The 24180-nt window shown below is 39.9% G+C and overlaps 1 long non-coding RNA gene across 2 annotated transcripts in view; it reads left to right on the top strand.

Annotated features, from left to right (window-relative positions):
• The window catches only part of LOC135492846 (uncharacterized), a 53160-nt gene extending 29837 nt beyond the window's left edge, over positions 1–23323 (top strand). For both annotated transcript variants that reach the window (XR_010448134.1, XR_010448135.1), the window contains exons 2-4: positions 14088–14349; positions 16104–16274; positions 21376–23323. This is a non-coding gene — a long non-coding RNA (uncharacterized LOC135492846). The remainder of the gene's footprint in view (positions 1–14087; positions 14350–16103; positions 16275–21375) is intronic.
• The last annotated feature ends 857 nt before the right edge of the window (positions 23324–24180 follow it).

Here is a 24180-nt window from a genome sequence, read left to right as displayed (position 1 = left end):
CTTGGTATAGTTATATGGCAACCGGGATCGAATATACACCGAGATTTCATCGCACTATATTTTTTTAATCAATTGGCTTCCATGAAATACATGTAGTTAAAAGATGTCTTTCGCCTCCCTGACCATCATAAATGGCCTGGAAAATGCCATCGTCCAAAATATCGCTTTTGTGGCAATGCCACTATCGGTAACGCAATAATCTAATTCGGCAAAACTGATCGGAAATACCCCCATTAACACACTGAAAGCTAGATTTCCGTCACATCGCGTATCGTATAGGTTATCACATTGAAATCATCACTTGAATAATATATTGTTGTGTTAATCAGTAATTTGTATGTATCTTTCCAATTAGTGGCTCACCCGGATTTAAAAACCCATTTCCCTTGCAATGATGAGTGGAAACTGATACGTTTGCTGGAATTGGACACGGATATCAGAATGATAAGGCCGACGATGAGGTAGGAAATTAAGATAGTCGCCACGATTGTCCTGCTGTAAGGAAATTGATCATGCATGTTTTAGGCACCCACTCGTCTCCTGTGATTCGGCGGGTAGTTGGCATGGTTAGGTTTCTCTGCGCAGATATTATTAAAAAGGACGATTTTTGTGGATGCTGACGATTAAGTCATAGCATGTACTGATGTAGTACAGATTCGGCGTACTGCTGTACATCTCTCAAAAAACAATACATGTACACCCTATGCATGTAAAGTAAGTATTTTTAGCGTTTTACACGCTTTGTGCCAAAGAATGGCAATAGTGGCCACTTTTTACCCCTGAGGGAAATGACAATGTCAAATTGTAAAAAAATGTCAAATTAGAATGAGCATAAGCAAGTTGGGAATGAAAATGTGACTATTTGTACTGAAACTAACTGAATGAGATGCAAATTCGATAAGCCGGCGCAAACGAAATCTGTGGAGTACGGTAATTTATCAATTCCCTACCTAAATAAAAAACCCAACCTAAAATTCCGAACCAAAGTAGCAAAATCTACGGGGATTTAAACGCTTTTCAACTTATTGACAAGCCAGTGGCACCCGCGTAAAAGCTTCCAAGTTACTGCTTTTAAAGAGACCTCAGGGAACGATCATCCTGGTATAACCTGTCCAGTGGTTTTCAATACACTTCGCCGCTCGATGACGAAGGAGCAGAGAAAACCTGAATCTCGGGAAAAGAGCCGATGTACACCTCTTTTTTCCTCTGGGCGTCTTTTGTAGGACGGAAATCGGCCAACAACTTGATCGAATAGATCTCTGTGCGACGAAATATTTTAAGTTTAGGAATTTCTGCTTCGTGAATATGCATCCGAAATTTATTCACATTCTGGAAGTAATCGATTTTTCGGCGATGATTACGGCGCAGAAAAAAACGTCTTGGTTTTCAATTATTGGTTCAGCTGTCCATTCGTCTGTGAATCATCCACGTTTCTGTGGGCGAGAGGTCATTAAGAATCCATTTGGCAGTTTTAACTCTTTCAAAAAAGCTGAGCATGTGCTATTAAGGTCTCGTCTCGGTCGCATCAGCATTGTGCACTTGCCACCCCCACATTACAAATGACTTAGTCAATGGACTCTTCCTTCCTTTTGACAGCAAGCCGATTGGCCAAAATGAATAACAAAGAAGGGGGAAAGCTGCCAGCAGGATTTCGAGGAATGGTTTAGTCCAATAGAATACTATCCATCATTATATAAGTGGTTAGATTCGCACTTGTCTATAGCAACATAGCTTGCTACCTTGGCACATTCTTTTTAGATAGTTGATAAATAATGATTGAAAATGATGGCAATCTGCACCATTGCATGATACCATTGTTGGACGCATCATGTGATTGCTAAAGAATAAGTCATTTGATAACAGATTTACCAGTACCTAATTCACTGAACTTTTTTGTGGTTCCTTTTCGAGTTGTCTTACTCCCGAACTAACTGACGTTCTATTCGTCATGTATACAACAACCCAGTCACGTGTCGGCAGTGCGCACCGCAAATTAGAATGCAATCTTCCCGTGATACCGCAATTCGCACAAATAGTATCGATTAATTTGAAACTTAACGCATCGTTGAATTGTCGACAAGATTTCGATTTCTACAACACGTGTGGCGTTTACCAACTTGCCTAATTGTGATGTCTGGGTGAATCGGTCCATGTAAAGTTAGCTGCGTTTATGCGGTTGGTTTATCCTCAAGGAGGTTTGGCGAAATTCTCTGATGAAGTATTTTCTTCGACATCACCTTATGATCGTTAGGGAACCGTCAGAAGACGAGTTATTGCTACTTCTGTCGGCTAATCACCACAGCACTCTACACGAGACGACTGATACATGTATAGGTATATCTTAGTTGCGCTCATTTTTACGATAACGATTGGCGCAGTCTGTATGGGTTAATTGTACGTCTGATTTGTGGTGTGGACTATTGGAGAGATCCTCGTTCATTTAGTCATACTCAACATCAGATCATGAGTATAACTTCTGCAGACGAGACGTGACTGTATCTATGGTAGCGACGCACCTCTCTGCTTAATGAATTGGCGAGCGAAAAGGCATGAATCAAGCATTTCTTTTAAAAAACACCCCAATTATCACCGTATAATGCTACTGGAAGTTGAATGAACCGTGTTCACTTAAGATATATAGTGCTGTAACGAGACTTAAAATACCGTCCACTAAAAATGCCAAACATGATATCTTTTCACCTTGCGAAATTTGACTTCAGAAAATTGAAAATTAATTAAATCTTCTTGATTGATGAGTTGGGCAAGACCATAAATACTTCGCCAACCTCAGTGGAATGATACTCCATCGATCAATCATAACTTAAAGTCAAAAAGTGAAAGAAGTTGGGATAGGATCTTGCTGATCTTTCGCCCACACGATCATTACTTTGTTTGGCGGCGACTGTGCTGCAAACAGTGATGATTTTTACGTCTTCAGGGGATGGATTCACCAACTTTACCGTCTTCAGTTCCTTTTAGCCTTTATTTCAAGACGAAGGATGTAAAAAGCGTCCACTGTTTCTCAATTTTTGTGGCCACTCTTATGCCAAGAGGCACCAACTGCTTTTTATCTGGTTAGCGTCCAGACAAGACATTGCACAGAATTTCACATTTCCTACCGTTACATCAAGAAAATATAATTGAAAGAATAGCAAACCTTTAATTGGGGGTCACTCGAGGCGAGTTTGGCCTTGTGTCGGCAAATCAAGCCTATCAGCGCTCAGCGTTCAACCCGATTCGTTCATTAGGAAAAACAGTAAAGAGTATTAACAAAAGGCTCTTTGCTCATAAGTATCTCTGATATTCCTTTAATACTAAGAGGTAAAGAAGATTGGTGTTATAGCTAAATGTGGGCATTAGGGACCAGCAATCATCTGGTAACATAATATTGCTTTCACCCACTCGCTTTGAGCAGGCAAGTTATCCTTCAGGTAGGTCGGATGTGATAAAAATCGTTATACAAAATGGGAAAGCGGGGTCTGTTTTTGATCTGACGCATTCGAAATTCACTCGTCATATCATTTTTTACACTTTGCTTTGATACTTCGACAGTATTTTTGTCATATCTAACTCGAATCGTGAGGCAATAGAACCGACAATACATCAATACTTCAGGGAACCAACCAATGCCATGGCCTCGTCCGTCACTTGGCAGGATTCCGTACCTTTTCGACCTCGGTGATCGGGGCGGATACGACTGCGATGACCAAGGCTGTTTCAGCTCGATCGATTGGTTAGAACCACGTCTAGGAGTTAGGATAGCAAAGCAGGATTAATAGCAGAACGGCAAGATCAAATGTCTTATATAGGCTCAGCCAACCAGAAAAGGTGCCGAATCCCTCTTGTGAAGGGGTGGTTTCGATTGTTGGTCAGGTGGCTCCCTCAGGTGAAGTTGATAGAGCTGAATATTCCTGGTCAAGGCTCTACTTTAAAATCAATTAAAAAAATGTGTGCATTACCTTTGATAAACATTGCGTAACCAAAAGCTGATATTGGTCGGACTGAATTCTGGTATCCCGTTTAGAATAATCAATCCGAGGCTTTGGAATCATAGCCATTCATGCAGCAAAAAGGAGATAATAATATCGGAAAATATGTTTGGAGAAGGCACGATATGGTCATTACGGAATTGGTCTCTCTCGAATTATCGGTTGGGCGGTGTCCTTCAAAGGGCGGTCGGGGCTTTTTAATGTCTTTGCCGATCTCTTCCATACACTCAGGTTGTTTTTTCGGATATTATGCTGCCTCCATCACATGTTTTTTAAAAACAGTTTGGGGGAGTGGGTTTGGTTTCAAATAAATATAGCATAAAAGTTCAACAAACTTAGGTAAATGTGTATCGAGTCATTTCCTAAAGTTATTTGGCTTCCTTTTGTGGAGCTGAGACTCTTACCTAACCGGTAGAAGTTTGAAATGTCCGAGGTTAGAATTTCCGGGGAAGAAAGGATTCTATTACGCGCTTTAATCTCTGATCTGTAGGCGGTCATTGGCCTCCAGTAGAACTGGATACCGTATTCCTTACAACAGGTTCGGTCACTTTTCCATGTGCGTCTTCTACACCGGCACTTATAGTCACTAATATGCCACCGACTATACCCAATCCTCTTTCCCATGTTTTCGGTTTCGCTTCAAAGAAATGTAATCTAAATCCGTTGAAACATTGGAAAGAAAGAAATGCATTTTATTGGAAATGTTTGAAATACTAGGTTTTTATATGAGTTTTTATGAGATGTTGCTGATACTTTTGAGTCATTTGAATGCATGTCTGTTTTCGATCTCAAAATTGCTCGTTTGAAGTGATCATACTGATAGCATTTTTGATAATGCTGCATGTGTAATGAGTTTTATGCAAATGTCATCGGCGAGGTACTTTCAACAGCCTTCATCGACTGCTGTGAATGTAGGACACGTATTCATGTATAAATGAATATTGGTGATCCCATCCTTTTTTATGCGTGTTACGTGACCAATGTGGCAAAAAAGATATACAGGGTGACCTTGGTTCAAATAGGCAGTCATGCTCTCGATAGCTTGTGAAATGGATAGATTGATCTAAATGTACAGCATCACCCTTCTGAAAAAAAAGGAATTACAAAGAAATTATAAGCCATTATTACATTCTTCAACATCTTCTGAATATCTCCTGATGAACTGTTTTTTACCAAAAGTATTGAAAGTTTAGTTTGTACACGAACCTTCACCAATGCATAGTTGCCCTATCTAAATTACATCATCTCTTCCATATTCTCTATCGGGTGGAAAGGAAGCCAGCGAGTCGAACACACTGGCATCGATTATAGATTTGATTACAATCAACTCGGCTTAGATTTGCATATCCTCGTGCTCAACGGAAAAACATCTCTACTCGAATTCTCAAGCTAATACGCCATTAACAAGTCCCCAGCAATAAAGAAACTAGTATTCTCGTTAATACTCGGTCTACCGAAATGAAATGAATGCAAGCGTAACTTCAATTTGCAGCCAATTCTAATGTTTCTCATTGATGTCTTTCAGAATATTTAAGGCGCAGCATTCGGTGTCATCACCCAAACAGAGTCTCCCCAGTTGTGTTTTGATAACACCTGATATTGTTGCAGGTGACACTAGAAACACAGCAATCTATAAAAAGTAATTTACATACGTTGATTTTCCCTCTTCAAATCTAATTGGATTATTTATTGGCATATTTTACGGAAAATCACTGTGTTATAGTCTAACTGACACCGGAATCAATCTTTAAACGAGTCTTGTGTCATCTGTTCGTTCACACAATGCCGCTAATAATTTGACAATGAAAAATCTTGCGAATTCTCCAACCATTAGACTAGTTAGCTGGACCACCGGTGCCTCATCCAATTGACGAGGTCGAGGCAGGGTCCGTCACGCTCTCCATGTAAGACCCCTAGCTGAAAACAAACTGTTGTTAAAATGAAAAAATGAAAAAATGTTTATGAAATGAAATTCACCAGTTCGATTGTTTTTAGTGTGAAACGAAGAGCGTCCAAGAATTTCAATTAAAATGAACACTTTTATTATCCGTTGACACCAAGTCGAATAACGAGACAACTGAGAAGCAAATATTGTTTTATTTAACTCATTAAGTCTGATTGGAGCTAAATGTATGACATATATCAAGAATGATGTGATCTAACTGACTCCACAGCCAATCTTTAAACAAGACTGATGTCATCTGTTCGTTCACACGTTAGCTCTAATCATTTCTGATGGTCTATTGACTCTACCAATGATGTTGCTCGCAGTAGACGGCAAAGATGGTTCCAGTCTAAGTAGGAACACGTTAACAAGTTTTCTTTGAAGGAAATGGTTTGTGTTTTCTATTCTACTTCGAATGAATATACTATCCAGCAGTGTGATGATAGTTCCACTCTAATCTGAGTAATGTCTGATTTTCTACCACTGTACAAAATGCATTATCACTAGTGCGATTCCATTGATGAGGGTAAGGGTCTAGGCTATTTGATTTCAAATACTCTAATATCTCAAATGGTGACTAATGCTGTTAGTTAATGGACCCTGAGTGAACTGAGAGGGGAAAGTGATCTAAGGTAGTTGGGATGTTAATTTCATAGATGTGTGGCAATGGCTGTGAATGATGAAGGAATTGCCTTGATGTTTAAGGAATGGCCTTGCGAAACCAAAGTGCTTTTACAACTGATTGCACGTAACTTGTTCAAAAGCTACAGCGTACTTTCATAAAGGAATCCGATTTTAAAAAATTGATTAGCTTTTGCAAGTAAGACTTTTTACTCAGGCTGTTTTTATTTTAGAGAATTAAATCGAATAGAAATTATAGAGGTTTTAAAATTATAATCGATACAATTGCTTTGATAATCAATTAGGTTTGTCTTTGTGTTCGCTTGTTCCAATAATCTATTTTGACCATAATCAATAACATAGATTGACTAGAAAGATTTGGACAGATCTAATGGTGTAGCTTTCACAGTTTGAGATGGTTGAATATGTTTTTGTAATGAATGGAGCACCCTTACTTGCCCGGTTTCCTCCTTCAGTACAATTACCCCCCAAATTGTGTGAAGAGCCAATAATGAGCGAAGAAATCTATCAAACTAAGCTGAACATGACAAACAATTGTATATAATTACCATTTTCATAAGAATCATGCAGATTCACCGGCGCCTTGATTGATACAGCCAGACAGACAATGGAATTATTTCACCGACAATTTGCTTCAATGCGAATAACGCTGATAAGGCACTTATGTGGCGCTTAATGACAACACTCGCCTATTGATTAAAGGCTATTTTAGCTATTCATTACCGTGTCAATTATCCAACTGCAAAAAAACGGATTTTGCTTTCAAAGGAAGCGCAGGTGTGGCGATCATTTTTACTTGCAAAAGAACAAATCTCTGCTTGTTTTGCACGCGATAGTTGCATGCATGATAGAATTCCGCTGTGGAATACTTTTTGTATTAATTGGTTTTGTTATCAGGAAATGGTGAAGGTTGTGTATACTTAAAAAGTGTAGATGATCTACAAAGCAAACAAGGCACACTGAGAAAGAATGAAAAGAATTAGAGAGAGAGGTAAAGAAAGAGAGATCTAATAGCAATTGCTTTATATTAGGTTTTTGTTAAAGGTCACTGAGGAAGATATTATGTATAAGCGAGACACATGAATCTTGCTAAACGGTCGTCGAGGCCCAAAACAATAATTCATTTAGCCGTAAGCCGATTGTCAGCAAAATCGTATTGAGGCTGGATTCAGTGGGATATCTAAACAATTGGAGGATCGGAGAATACACACAAACAGGATATGTTGCAGGAGCGCGGTGCATGTGAACTACATGCATGTTATATAAAGAAAAGAAAAATCTTGTCAAAACAAATATATGTAAATCCGTAATCCATTATATAATGTTGAAAAGTTTACGACAATAGGCTTTTCCCACTAAGGGGACATTCTATTGTCCAACCCGTCAAATGAAAAAAAAATAATCTTGTGAGCAAGCAAGCGTGGGATTCGTACTTAGGAACTCGAGCTTAGAGTAATTTTAAGACCAGCTATATGAGAAAAATCATTCTCCACTTTTTCTTCCAATCTATCTATGGTTGGTCTTCCGTTTCTATTCTTTGTTGGAAGCACAAAGCCTTGTTTTTGATCACGGTTGGTGCAAAACAAGTTAGTGGAAAGAAAACGTGTTGGCACTCCTCTCCTCAAGTCAGATTAATCCTCCCAGCTGAACTACTCATTCGTTTGAGTGCGGCAAGAGTCTCCCAGGGTCTTCACTAACACACGGCTTAGCTGATTGCCTTTCAGTCTCTTAAGGTTTGAACATAACGCCGTTATGTGCACTACTGGAAACCGCCCAACCTTCACTTAATTTTTGCAGTTCGCGAAAAATTCTGAAAAAAATATTGTTTGCGTTTTTTATTTCGTCGGATTGCAAATTTGTTTGCGATTTGTATTGCCGCCACACTACATGCAGCTTATTCACAATATTCGCGAAAATAAACGCTAATGAAAAAATTTGTGGTTAATGGTATAAAGCAAGCTGCACTGATGTTATATTCTTGATTCATGATGGACTGTTTCATTAATTGCTACATTTACATTCGTGCTTCATGGAATCTGTCTGGCTGGCAAGCACTCGCACAGTGACACTAGCCTTATAGTTACTTTTTCATATGTGGAACAAATCATGTCTTGATTACAACTGTGTTAGTGCTGGAAGCATAATATCACTGCCATCAATATTCACCGCAATGTAGATTTAGTACGCTTAGCTGACCACTGTTCCTTGTCAATTGCTATATCGTCGTGTGACGTGTTACACCCCGTATTACACCCCGTGTTACATCTTTGCATCATGATCCATGGCTTCGCACCTCAGCGGTGTGAGAACCACTTGCTTGGCTACGAACTTTGAAAGCGTCATTGACTACAGCCAGCTCCCAGTAATGATGTTTGACCAGGCATAACATTCTCATAGCCTCTCAACTCGGTGTTAATCGAATTCTCGGCGTACTGGGCACACTTTCTTCAGCAAAGCTGAAACTACCTTGCACCTGTTGTCCCTGCACTGTACACCCGGCCATGAACGACTTCACTGAGTTAAGTGTTCACACAGCCGAAATTGTGAAATGAAGGTAGTATGGTATATTTTTAGTAACCAAAAATTGATATGAGATTTTGAGCACACCTTGTTTACCATAGCATGTTAATATCTTGCAGCAAATCGTGCTACTCAGTATCATAATTATTAAATTTACCCATTGCTTAACTTCATGTATGCAACCTACTGACGACATCCTCAGATGTGATGCGTTATACGCTAAGTGTTCTTCGACGGCCTGTTCTGGTTGCCGGACGTCTGGGACCATCTTGTGTCATCATAAGAACAATCAAATTGCGTGAAAGTCGCAATCAAACGATTACTTTACTCGTGCACGCGTATTTTGTGCTCTAAGAATTAATTGTAACCTGCAACATTCACCTTTCCATGAACTTAAGGAAATATGATGACTGCTAATTGGCCCCAAAGCGAATGATAACTCCGAAATAGTAAAAATCGTTGATTAATACAGGAGAATAGATTGATTATTTCATTGTTCTCTCCAGGTAAGTTAACTTCCGTTGTGTGCTTGGTGTTGATTAAAGGGAGTGTATATAGGCAGGAGCCGGTAGGTCCGAATAAGTTGATACACGATGTGGTCAATATGAGTCTCTCCTATCTGAAAGTATATCGAAACTATCCACGCTTGTACCAGGACTCGCCGAATAATACATGGCCCAGTCTCCTAACTTCGCATACCGCCAAATCGACCGCCGGCCACATTCTACCCTGGCTAGTTACAGCTTCTGCCTCGTTTGTAGATATTGAAACAGTGTCCATAACACACTGTTAAACAAACACGAACATCCCCCCGCCAAAAAAAGATAAAAGCAAAAACAGACTGCTCAAACTCAGCTGGATCAACATAACTGCTTTTCAGTTCAGATATCCATATCTCGTTGACTGCTATCCTCTTTGATCTCTTGACAATACGCCGTAGACAAGTTGTTGGGGATTCCACCAGAGTTGACCGTAGACCATGATAGAAAAGTCGTTGAGGAAATCCTGATACTTAACTTGTTGTTCCGTCACTAAAAGTGCATGTAAGCTTACACTTTATCAGCCCAGAGGAAGGGGGAATGTCTATATCAACGTCTCGCCGATTGCGTGAGGGAAGTCTCCTATAAGGTTTGCCAAAATTTCAAATTCGGGTGAAATCTGAAAAGTCCTCAGTGGAGTATTTGGCAACTCTCCGCACAACGCCACCATTGCCGATCAGGGGAAAAAGATACACCGACGCGAATAAATTTCCGGTACGGAAGGGTGAGTAAAGGATGACCAACTTCGAGTAGTGGCACGCGAAGACTAGAACCATTATTGGTCAACATGATTATACTCTTATTGCAATAACCTTTATGGAGACTGCGATAATGAGAAACGCATTTTAGTCGATGAAGGAAGTGTTGCGAGACTAAAGGATTGTAAAAGGTGAATAGGGAATCCGGTGCTTTTACAGCAGGAAACTGGGAACAGAGGCGGTTACAGGAGTGGTTAATTAACTTCTTGCCAAAGTCACAGTCAAAGGTCAGTATCTCACACAGGCTAATCACTGTAGTATTTCCGTATTCCGTGTGAAACAACATGAACGATGGATTGTATTAAAAGATGGTCCTTCCGTCAGAGAAAGTAGTTGCTGGGCTAACAATTGCATTTACCTCAACTTCCCATGTCACCAAACACAATATAAAGGAATCTCAACATGCGAATTTCTTCCATGCAGCTGTTATTAGAGAACTTTGGCTAACATCGAACTCTCTCTAACTCTGTGTTATTCGATGAAGTACTTAAAACGTTGATACGGAGATGGCATCATGTTATGCTTATTACTGAGGTGTGGCAAATTCCCTCAACGTACGACTTCGGAACTCAATTGAACTTCTCGTTAAAGTCCGGTCAACTGACACTGATTAGAGGCCAAGGGAAATCACGTCGTCTATTTTCAATTCTTCCTTTGCCGGAACATCTCGACATGCCCCACCAGGGACATCGTTTGTACTAATTCGTTACCGCCTGACGCGTCTTTAGGGACAGAATTTGTACGTACTGTATTTAGTAAATAAGGCATGTAGATCAATATATGCAGACCACAATGCACACGACAAATCGTTTGAAGTACGATTGAATTCTCGAAATCAATGGGATTTGTTTTCGTGTTGAGAAATTAGAGTTCGATAGTTGAGGAAGTCTTTTTTATCGTACTCACTCTATTATCAATGCAAGAAGTTGGCACAGAGAGACAAATAAGAGCAATGCAACTCGGGTTACGGATCATCCAATACGATTATTGCTTGTAGTTTGGTCTCTTCATGGATCATTCGGATTTCTGGTGAGTGCGCACTTAGTTATTCCAAGTTTAAATCATCGCGTTAAGTCTAGACATGTACAAAACATGTGTCATCCGGAAAACAAGGAGCGGCAATTTCATTACTGTATCAGACAGGGACTGAAAATTAGACTAAATTGTGTTATTTGGATAAAAGCTTTCACATTGGTATCTTTGACACATATTGGCCTTTGATCAGGGAGATTGGATCTATTCCGCCTGGCATGAGTTCCATGTGTGTATTTGCAAGGCTAGACGGCAGAATCAAACATATTGATGAGTGTTTATGGAATGGCGTTGTTAGAAGGTGATTACAACACGACAAGTCGTGTAGTATCTAAAGAAATACTACCCTATGATTGAGATTGAGTATCCGGGTAACAACGGGCTGCTGTGTTCTATGAGCCGAGGGCATTGTGTCTCTACTGTCAGCAGGTAGTTCTATGAGTCCGCGCGGTCATGTCTTAAGGAATACACACATGAACTCGTCAGCGAACGAGGGGGTTGGACACTTTTCAAGGGAGACATTGATTTCTGTATGCTACACCGAGGTAGAATATTTAGTCCCTGAAACGATAAATGTTCATTCGTTCGTTAGAATATTGGCCATGCTTTTCGTTCCATTCGCCGCACGGTCGCACTTGTATCTTCGATCAGTATCCAACGAACCCTTTTGGCAAACGTAGAATATTGACATGGGATCTTGTCTTTTCCAATGTAAATAGATTTTAAGGCAGCCGTAGCAGTGTTCTATATCATACATTTTTGATAATACTCTGTCTAAACGCAAAATACAGTCTGAAGAGATTCGTTTATGGGTATGAGGGTGTGATTTTGCGATTACCTAAAGCCATATAGGGCCGGGTGCTGTCTCTGTGTTTCTAATAGGCGTTGGCGCTGATGAACAAGATCGGCGTTGGCCTGCGCTGATGAACTTCGGGCTAGGTATTATTTTCATACGTATCGTGGTAATGAGTTCAAATGCATATAGTTGGGTAACAATGGTTAACGCTACTTCGTATGCTGCCACTTGGCTGAGTAAAATGAAACCAACCAATCATTCTGATGAAAAGAGAAAACCATACAAATATCTGTCGGACGGAATCTGAAACAGAATCCCATGACCGCACCCGTTGTTAAAAGTTCAACCATTCTTAACGGCGATGAATCCAGTAACCTGATCTGTTGATTTCTTCAGTTCACCATGAGGGTACACTAGAAGTCAATACATTGCATTTATCAGGTTTGTTATTTACAAATATACAATGCATGCTTGATTACACTAGTAGTTTGATATTACACTGGAGTTGGTAGAAGCAGCGTGAGCACGGTGACAGAAGCTTGGTCAATCCTATACATGTAGTTTAAAATGTTGCTCCTTTGGATGAGACGTTGTTATTTTGAATCCTGCCACCATACTAAGCACTGATTTTAATCAGGTAGCATTGGTTATACCCAACTGTGTTTAGCACCGAGCGAGCTGAACTAGTCCAGAATGTCTAACTAAAACTAAGGGTCTCGACACATTAACTTCGTAATTTACTATTTCAACTGCACTGTTCACCGCTGACATTTCCATACCGTATACTTGTCCAATAAACATGTCTCCTGTTGCCAGCTGACGGACGCTGATTACCACGTTTTACCGATTGTATTTCACATGCAAGTCCCGGAACAGGAAATAATCCTATTCGGCCATGACCGGAAGCAGTCAATGTACATTTTGCGTGAAACATTTTGTGAGCGACAAATGTGGATGTAACCTTATTGAGAGCGGGCATTTTACTGGCCGATAGGAACTGATTATCCTAATTATAAAAAGACAGTCGATGGAGTCTTCTTTCCTGTAACTATAGTATCCCATTGGCGCCAGTGAAATAAATGCTATCACAATAAGTCTAGTGCGTTGCATTTTTTTATAATATTTCCCTCTGTCTTCTCGCTCTATGTCTGATCCATGTTGGCTGTTGATTAAAAGCTAGATTTGATTTTCTTGTTTGTTACTGGTCTATTTCCAATCAGGCATTAAAATAACCTGTATTAGGTGAAGATTACAAAAGTTCACCAAATCAACCCTTTTAGCACGAAAAGAACGCCGAATACTGATTTAAAAAAGTTTACGAACGCTTTAACTTTCCTCGTTATACTCTGTCAACAATCAAAGTCATGTACATGTTCAAATATTCATTACATCGTACTCAAGTATGGTGGACATGTTCAAAATCTACCTTGATTGAGAGGGGCCACGTAAAAAATCATACCCAATCACACTGGGACATATTCTATAACCTCTCTCATCGTCTTCTCTTTGATAAGCCTCAGCAATCAGTGGCAGTCACGTAGCAGTTTTTGTCATAGTCAAAATATCATTTTGTGGCATATTGCTTCATTACTACCAGCGAGGTTTTGTTCTGGCGTACTGATGTATCTTTTTAGAGATCACCTTTGTTCTTATGGATGGGAGTCTTCGACGGGAATATCCAAATGAAGTCGTTGAAAATTGATTTTGACGAAAGATAGGCTGGCAGCATCGACAAACAGTCTGAATTACCATTTTCACTCTTGGTCACAGTACTTTGGTGCTCTAATAATATTGAAAAAGATCGCGCGCTTTGTTCTCTACGCTTCCCAACTGACACTAACCAACTGTACATCTCTCTCTTTCCAGATTTCACCGGTTACCATGAAGCACAGTTGGTGCGTGTTAGTTCGGACTCTGGTTGTGTTAGGCCTGTTGGCCCTTTGTGCTGTGTCATGCCAGGCGTACACGCTCGAGGAAAATGATATAGAACCCAATGGTGATATTATGATGGAACCATCGAAATCAGCTTATCCCATCCATGCCAGAAAACCCTCAATATACAACTTATTCAGTGCCTACATGAAATCAAGGGAAAGTGAAAAAGAACGATCAAAACGAAAGCCTATGAGTAAGTAAAATGTACCCATGTTGTTTCTCTGCTAAGAGGGAACAAAAATTCTTACCCCTGTATTCCTCGCCAATCTTCATAATAAAGGGTTTTGATCTTTTTTAAAACCTTTTACATGTAAGTTTTAAACCAGCCAACACAAATAGGCACCCCGGCGATTTTTTTCCTCAAGAAAGGAAATTTGACCATTTTGGCTAAAATACCTAAAGCTTTTTCAAAAGCTCAAAACTCCTTATGGTACAGTTGTGAATGACATCACAATCAATAAACAGATAATTCATATTGACGTTTAGCTGCCTAGCCGGAAGATCAGTAAATATAATACATCACACAATTCAAAAATTGCTGTCAATGGAATAGTTGATACTTGGTGATTAAGTGAACGAATCGATTTTAATACAGGGATGATGTTTACTACTCTACGTAAAAAAAAAGCATATCAAAATCCCATTTTTTTTATATCAGTTTTGACAAGAGCAGTGAGAGGTTGGTTTCACTGGTGAAATAAATTCGCGATTTTCAGAGGAACAACTCGTATTTTGTTATGGCCTATGCTTTTCTAACCAGAGCAGGTAAGAAAGGAGGCCGTAAAGAACTCAAATACATGTATATCGCTTTTGTTTGCGCTGTGGTCAAAGAAATTGTTCAATAAAGTCTTCAAGTGACTTAAAACAAAATACAGGATGAGTGGCAAACATGGTTGCAACATACTTCAGACTGGTTAGCAGCCTTGAAGAGTGGCATTCTGTTTCAGTTTTCCAACAGTTCAGACTAATACCTCTCCCTCGACGCAGCTGGTGATAAATTGTAATAACTAAATTGGATATACTTGTACTCAACATACTACTGGTTTGGGTTTTTATTGGATGCTTATAAACGCCAGTCTTCAGTAATGGGTTTTTGACAAATGCTCAATTTCATAATGATTTAGCCATTTGTCAGGGCCCGCCATCTCTTTCGCTGACATCTGTGTGTGTGAAACTGGATTCCATCGACCGCGGGGCCGTAACTTACATCTTGCGTGACTGTGTGCCGGCAGAAGGGTTGGGCCGGTGTGGTTGTGGGGGTGTTAGGGCGGGAAAAGGTCGCATGATTCAAAGAGATCTGGAAAGAAGTGTCTATGTCAAAGCAAATGAACGATTCACACACTGCGGAAAATGGCACACAATCAATCTGCTCTTCGACCTTCACCTCATTAATGGACAGTGCACTGAACCATCATAAAAGGATGGGGAAAATACTAAAACGTTTGAAAAATTAGCCATTGCCGGAACAGAAAAGATGACCATTAACTTGCAGCTGGTGCGGGTATCACTGCTCCTGATTGCTAATTATACAGAAAAAATACTTTTCCATATGGCTACTCAATCCCGGTTACTATCGACGGAAGGGAATCCGCCAATGATATGAAAAATATAGAAAATGAAACTGGCGGACAAGCCTGCTAATCAATGCGTGGGAAATTCTTTAGATGATCACGAAAAATGTATTGGAAAAATATATGGCATTTCCCCATGATTGATTTTGATGACATGAAATGCGGTATCGACATGACCATATTGAAAACATATCGACGGGGCAGAAGTATTTTGATATGATGGTTTGGAATGTTCGTCAGGAGGCCTAACAATAAGCAAAACATTTACATGCGTTGACAAAAAACACTAAAGAAAACGTGGTTTTACATGTACATTACGGTAACCTTCTGTGCAATAGTTTTCTAGCATTTACCAACAAAATATTTCCAATTTCAGGTATCGCTGGGATAGATAATATTCACTTTCTAATGAGTAGTCCTAATGCACAGAGAGGAGGTGGTGGTGGTGGCGGTGGTTCAAGATCAAGGCCCAAATCAGACGCGAGGAAAGTGTCAGCAGATGCCCTCAGACAGCTATTCCTTGCTGGCAGATAAGGGCACGGCAAAGGTGAGTGAGGGAGAGAAGATTCCAGATCAAGGCGTATACACGTCCTTCAGGGGCAGGCTTTTTTTAGGGGTGGGGCGGCAAACAAACATGAAAAAAACGAAGGAATACAACCGCAAACTATATGACAAAAACCTATAGGTCATTTTACAGCGAGCGTATTGGCCAACTAGGTCAAAGAGCTGTTTTAGATATGATCTTGGTATTTTCATCTGACACAATATCGTTTTTTTCAACATGCGTGGTTTAAAATGCTTCAAGGCTAGACTGGGTAAGGGCGATAAGTAAGCCAGCAATTGCATTTTTTGGCATTTAGCTTTGAAATATAAACTTGGCGCTATCAAATACGATCAGAAGAGTGAGACGTGCGGGGGTTACTGCAAAGTGTAAAGAAATACTGCAAATTATGACAAAACCCTTCGAGACATTTTCACAGAGACTGTAGATGAAAGCATCAAATGTATGTATCTTTAAACGTATTTACAACGTGTTTTTTTAATTAGAAAAGCCTACAGCTTCAAGGAGGGGTGAGTGAAGCATTGAGTTAATCACTAAGATGCTTTTGTAAGATTCAGTAGGATTGACAAGATATCATCTGCAATATTGAAAAAAAGCAAAAAAGTGTAAGAATTTAGCCGACCAGCATTCTTACTCACAACACTACTGAGACTGAGCACGTGGTTGGCGGCTCGAAGCACAATCAAAATCAATCTAAATACATTGGATATGGACCTAACGAGCGCGACCTGAACGGCGACAAGGTTTTGCTCATTTTCCAAACCCTCGGGCAAAATTACTAAGTGAGATTGATAAGGGAAACCTTCTCCGTGACATCTAAATCAATTTACTTTGAAGCGATTCAAAGCCTTTGCCTTTGTAATTTCGCTGGGTGAGAAACAAATCGTTTGGTGATTTGAAATGATGGTATAATGATAAAAAGATTTTACGTCTTCGCATTACTTCATTAGTTTCTTCTCTGTACTATTTTACTAATAATTGGAGGCGTTTCAACTTAACAAGATCAATTTACATGTGCATTCACAGTACAGAATGTTTCTTAACATTGGTATCCTAACGTGGTACGATGCATTTACGAAAGATAAGAACTCCGATGTAAAGTGAAAGTAAAGACAAAAACTTCTCGTTCATGCTTTGTGATGTTTCTTTACGATATCTTTGACAGTCGTGTGCCAACTCGAGGTAACATTGACTGAGATATGACACGAGAGCTGCTTGCATAGGTTTTGATTCAAAGGCATTGATGGCATGGTAGTTAATAATCCTGTGAAACACCAAATTTTCGCACATTTTTATTTCTGGGGTTCGCGAAAATTTCTGATTCTTTCACTTTTTCCAATCTAAATATTTTTTCGCAATTTTCTATCCAGTTCCTGTTTTTGTAATGCTAGTAATGATCTCTGTTGACTGATCTGCTTGTGCACTTGACCTTGTCCAGGTGTGGGATATCAGAATACTTTTGTTACATCTACTCAACTTTTCATGACATCCTCAGACCCATGAATCTGATGCTAAGATGTGCTCAAAATTCTATTGACAAAAGTAAGTCATATTTCGATTTGGTTACTGGTTACAACCTACTTCAAAACCTTTTACCGTGAAAATCAAACAGGACCTTGCCTGCTTTTGTTACATTCTGTTCAACCTTATCTTGATACACGAGATTTTGATGTATACATAAGCTCACGTAGTGGTTATATGGTCTTAACATCCAACAGATAAAAACAGTTCAAGATACCTGTGTAACAATCCAATCAACCTTGGTCAAGGCAAGGTTGTTGTTCACTCCAATCTACTTACCGTCTTTTTCCGACGATGCTGTGCCCATCTTAATTTTTTTGCAGGTTGTACGATTGCTATGACGTCATCCTTCGTCTGGCCTTTGTCGCGATTTCGTAGTAAATAATCATCATGACCTTATATCGGTGAAACTAGAGCATGTGCTCAACAAGCTGTATTCAGGTATCATTTTATGGTAAATCCGTTGGGAATCCTCTATCGATATCACGGGCCATCAAAAACAAATGCAGTCAATTGAATTGGCAATGCATTTCCATTCTAAGCAAGCCATCCTTATAAGACTGGAAGTTGGTAATCCCCCTGGAATGATTGGCTGCCGAACCTATTGTGTCGTGGAATCGAGGCTGATATGCGCTTAATACCAGCAGTGTATTACACTGCTGGTATTATTACTGATAAAAAAGCATCGCCGATTCTGGTTAATGCATTTTTATGTCGGGGTCATATCTCAGATGGCATACTTTTTGTGGTATTGTTTTTAGGCGATGCCCTGGTATAAAAAAATACGAGGTGGTCCAAATAGCCGTCGAGCATCTATCTTAACCCAGCATGAGCTAGCGTGCCTTGAATATTACGTAAATATTAAAGTGCAGATAAAACTTGTCGAATTTGGCGATGTGGTGTGTCTCCGGCTTCTGATGGAATTGCGGTATCTCCATGCTGCCATGATTGTTGTCAAACTCTTCCTTATTGTGACCATCACGAAAGAAGGCGGTGTTTTGGTAGGTTTAAAGCCCAAACTGATGTTTGAGTGGGCGGGCTTGATACACCAAGTACGCTATATGCTTTCACTCAACTCAATATCCAATTGATTTCACCTCCTACATGTAATTTGATTGATTACTCTTTTCACCGACGATCCTTTACTTTATTTCAACTTTCTCGCCATTAAAAGGAGAGGAATGATAAATGTACATTCTAAAGTCTGGATGATATCAGGAAATGAATACAAATAATCCTCTAAATAAATCAGCTCCGTATCACCTCTCTCATATATTTACCAATAAAGGCATGATTATCTATTGAGGTACTAATCACCCTTCTACTGACCCTCCCCTACCGAACTAAGATCAAAAAGACATCTTTATCACTTACCACGTTTAAATCCACTATCTTTTTGAGGCGATGGATGGTTAATTAAAAAAACATTTTTGGTTTTATTTATTTATTTTTGACGGAAAGTTTAACGTAAATGTTTTTTCGAGTCAATGAACACCGACGTTATGGCCACAACCTTGCTCGTGAATTAAATATACATGATTACCAAGCAATAATACTCCTATTACTATACATGCAGCCAAGAGGAAATAACGCCATTTCCTCCTGCTATGACAAATGTACCGCGGGTTCTTCATTGTCAATGATGTACCGTGCGTAACGTATCGCACGTGGCGGCCGGGATGTAGGCTTACAATCCATGGCATTGTTCCCATCATCCAGTTCCTCTTTACTGGAAATCCATAAGCAAAATATCCAAAACGGAGACGACCTGTGATTTCCAGAACTTTGTAGACGTGAGGATCACCAACATCATGTCGGTCATTCGCAAATGATGTAATTAGTGAGAGGGTAAATCCAAGCGTATAGTTGGAACGGCTACATTGAAGAAGCAGCAGTGTTTATCAGTACTGGTCTTTGTTGTATACGGCCATGCACGGCTCAGAAACGACGTACGCCAAGTAATGCATTTATTGCCTACATGTACAAATAACTATCACTTGCCATTACTTCAAGGGGTTCGCGTGAGAAGACGGAAGGCTCACGAGTCGAATCGTTCGTGTTTTAATATATTGGAGGAACATTGAGAGAAATGATATCACATGGCTATGAAAACATGCCTGCTTATGATATCCACCAACATAAGATTTCTAAAAACGACAAAAATATTTCAAATGAAACTTTTTTTCAGCTTCGTATATGTTTTGACAAAGACTCTGGAGAAATTTACTCATGGGAAATATCAAGTGATCAGGCATGGACGCAATACATTGTATTTTTCATTAATTGAATAACGAGGCGTCTTAAAATCGTATCAATCATTTTTTTTCATAAATATTATCAGCCGTATGCAATAAAATATTTAAATCTATATTTCTGTAATTCAAATCAAAATTTTCAAAATATGATAACAAATTATCGTATCATCATGGGGACCCTTACAGTCACAAAGAGTCTCTAACGTTTGCCTTTATCTTTTCCGGCAGAAACACCTAGCTCACAGTCATGAAAGTTGCAGGTGCAACAAAACCCTTTAGTTGAAGAGACTAATATCATTTCAACAAAGACTTGCGTGAGATATTCAGACGGTTACCGGCAGGAACGGTCCATCCCAAGTATACATATTGGAATGGGAAAAGTCACATGGTGACCGCATGTCTTAATGATAAAGTTTTGTCAAAATAACACGTGCAAGTGTTGCCAAATATCCCCAGGCCAAATAGACATAATGGAGGGTTAAAATTCGTTGCAAACTAGGCTAATTGCTTTCCTGAGGGCCAAAAGCGAATAGTGACGATAATGCACGTTGCGGGTGTATCACGGGCCACAGCCTGAGCCAGTTGTGAAGCCCGGGGCGTCATTTGAATACCAAAGGTGAATGCTAACCCATGGATCAGTACGGGATTTGCATCGAAATAAGGCACCATCTAAATGCTAATAGGTTACTTCACTGCTGTTGTAAATCAAACGGTTTTTAAAAATGGAAAATAGCTCAAGGGGACATGTTAACGTTGTTCCAGTATTTGAAGTCAAGTCCGAAAGATTTGCGATATTTTCAAGAATGCAGCAAAATGAACAACAGAAAATGGCCAATACATCATCATACGCCATCAGTTCTCAATAATAATCAGTTTTTCTTCAAACAATGTGATCACGACAAACGAAGAGTTCAGATAGGAAAGCCACTGAATCCACTTTAGGTATTTTCGGGTATAAACGCAACTTTTCTGCTGTGACTGTAATAGTTTTTGCGTTATAAGAGACTTTTCAATTGGATTTTTTTAGTTTGCAATGAAACGGTTTGGTGTTCAGATTTGGGATTGTCAGCTTCATTTAACCATACACATATTTTTGCTATTGTCCCTGAACTCAGTCATATTGCTCGAGTGTTAGCCGAGGAGTGCCATCGGTAAACCCATCTTCATTACCCGCACCTTTGTGAATTTCGCACTTACAATGCAATGCTCCTCCATTTCCCGCGCCCCAGCCGGTATCAAAGCAGTTGATGCAATGAGTCTGCTGAAATATCTTCTTTTTTCATTGTCACTTTTTTTTCTAATAATTTCAGATGATGGGCGCTGATCCCGTTGCAGTGTCGCCTCACACTATGGTGATGATGGTAAAACGTTTTGTGTACGGTACTGAATTGTGAAGCTGTAAGGACCCCGCGATACATACCCGTGAGACAAAAGGGACAAGACACTGCTCGTCAGCTGCACTCAGCAACGGACTTTGAAGGAACTGTGTCGTGTTTTTGATGTTTTGACAATCGGTACATGGAGATTGTTGTGTCAGGTGATATTAAGTGATCAATCGTCTTTATAAGAATACTCCAGCAGAATGCTAGATACTGCAGTTAAGTACAAAGTAGCTACCGTTTTTGGATGAAAAACATGTTGTCCACCGGCCCTCACGGAAATACACTCATAGAGCGTCAGGGTGGTTTTGGGGGAAACGTGCATTGTTTTGAGGTGTGGTGTTGTTTCCGTCGTCGTGTGTGCCGATGGTATTACTGTAAAGAAAATCACATCGTTTACAAGAGAGATTGTTTCACTGTCGTGTTCGAACGGATTATGACCTACCGCGACAGACTATCATGGAATATCCCGATCGGAACCTCTGCTGCGGTCGCTCTCATGATATTTGGTTTATTCTTTTGGGAAATGCACCGAGGAAAACAATCTTTCAAATTCTTTGTTTTAACTTCCAAAAATTTTCCAGGCATCTTCTGTAAAACTTTTTGTGAGGGATTCTGATATCAGCTCAATGATATAATATTGAAGTTTGAAGCCATAATATTGAAGTACCTTTTTTGACATTCCGCCTTATCTGATTGCCTGTCGTCAGAGGTGGATTTACTTTACAAAGATTTCATGCTTTCGTTTCGGTTTACACCAATCACTAGGGGCCTAGTAGATTCATCCTTACTCACAGGCTCACAAATGTCGATCATGCATAGTGTTCCAGAAAGATGTTATCATTGTGAGGGTCACCCAAGTGTCATTAAGCTGAGATCACCTATAAGCTTCAAGAAAATACTGTTTCTATTCTTGCTTTTTAACTGTAACACATTTAAACTTTTGAACTGTTTCACGTGTAATTTAAATTGTACACAGTTATTTCTCTTTGTGAGTCACTCTGTATATCTAACAAAATTTGTGGTGTGAAGCACAAAAAAACGAAACGAAGAAAGAAAGAAAGAAAAAACATCATAATATACTTTCACGAACGCCTTGCTTGTACCATATTGGAACGAACACGTGCCGGTCTATCAAAGTGGATTCCCAAAGACAGCAGTAACAGTCGCGCACATACATTGGAATATATCTTATACATTGCACTGTCTTTCAAAGGAGATGAACTCTACTGAATGCATGCTGGACACATTTTACAGTCGGAAGGGTATTCCGCTAGGGCTAAAGTTTGATCGGAGTCCACCCATAAAATGATAGGTAACCACCATTGGGATTTTTGCTGCCGCAGGATCGCAATGTTACAAGTGGCCGCGAAAGATATGGTCGATAAAAGCCTGTCACCAACATTCCTCAGCAGTATCCCTGAGGTGGATTGCGCAATAGATTGACCATTGATAAAAAATGTATTGCACGCGCAGTGATCAGTGGAGGATCGCATCCTTGCCGCAGACCAATTCTCAATGGCGGATTCCCCGCGCTACTGTCATTACACGCGGCAGTAGCTGACGAAGCCGACGACATCCATGAACCATGCTGGCAAGTAGGTTGTTTATTGCCATGTTAGTGTGTTTGTTAACGGCCGTGGTTGTGGTGTAAATAATTTCAACAGCCACTGAATTCGGCGAAGATGGGATGGCACTTGTACGACAAAGAACGGATGAGTTTCGGTTTTGGAGGTTCAAGGTACTATAATTGTTTCATATGTGTCAAAGAAATATTTCATAATATTATTAATAAGCCAGTTACATGACGTTACTTTCATGCTGTTGTCTTCTCCTTGGATTGTCCCCGGGGTTAATGAAATAAAGAGTCCTACAGCCATCCCCATCAATTGTTTCTTTTTATTGCTTCTGTAAGAAAATATGGAGGGACGCTCGTGTTACTCATGTTTCATCCTAGACTCTGTCATAGATTCCGACGAAGAAGGGGATGGAGCGAAATGAACAACATCCGTTTAGTTAGACGTATAGCTGCAGTATTTCCTGACATCGCAATGGGACTTGTAACGCTGCGAAGAATGGCAGTTGATACCCTTTTTGAACTTGAAACTTGAAAACGGGGCAACTCTAAGCCACGTTGTTTCCTGTTGCACCACAGGGACACTATTCGGATTTTGAAACTTGTAGCAGAGTGAGAAGGTCAGTAAACTACAGAATATCAATGGAAGTCAATATGATACATTAGTTCCGTCAGATCTATCTAATTTCATCTTGGAGCTCCGCCGAAAGTTTTAAGTGACCGCAGAATTAGGGCGCCGAATCCAGAAAGCCACCACCTTATTTCCCGTTATCACCGCAGGGATTTGGGGGGAGATTGCACTATCAGATGATAAGGTTTCATACACATACTAAACTCAAGAACTTCCGAACTTGCTCAGCATTCACGATCAGATAGCCACATAACTACGTTATGACCCCAATATGATATACCGTTTCTTAAAACCTTGCAGCTCTATGATGGCTGGCTTTTATCCGTTTTGTTTTGATGTCGGATACGGCAGTAAAACCACAATCAAGAATCGGAAACATTTTCTTTTGCTGGTGACGTTGCTTTTTTCATTTGACTGATGCCCAGCGCATGGTTTCGCAACAGTTTGTCTACAACTTAGACAGGGAAAGAATGGTAAGTGGCTACAGGAATATCGGGCACAAAGTACAAGAGTTGGTTCAGAACAACGT

The sequence above is a fragment of the Lineus longissimus genome, chromosome 8 (genome assembly GCF_910592395.1).
Source record: "Lineus longissimus chromosome 8, tnLinLong1.2, whole genome shotgun sequence".
Taxonomy (NCBI): Eukaryota; Metazoa; Nemertea; class Pilidiophora; order Heteronemertea; family Lineidae; genus Lineus; species Lineus longissimus.
This window is presented reverse-complemented; position numbering and strand designations above follow the sequence as displayed.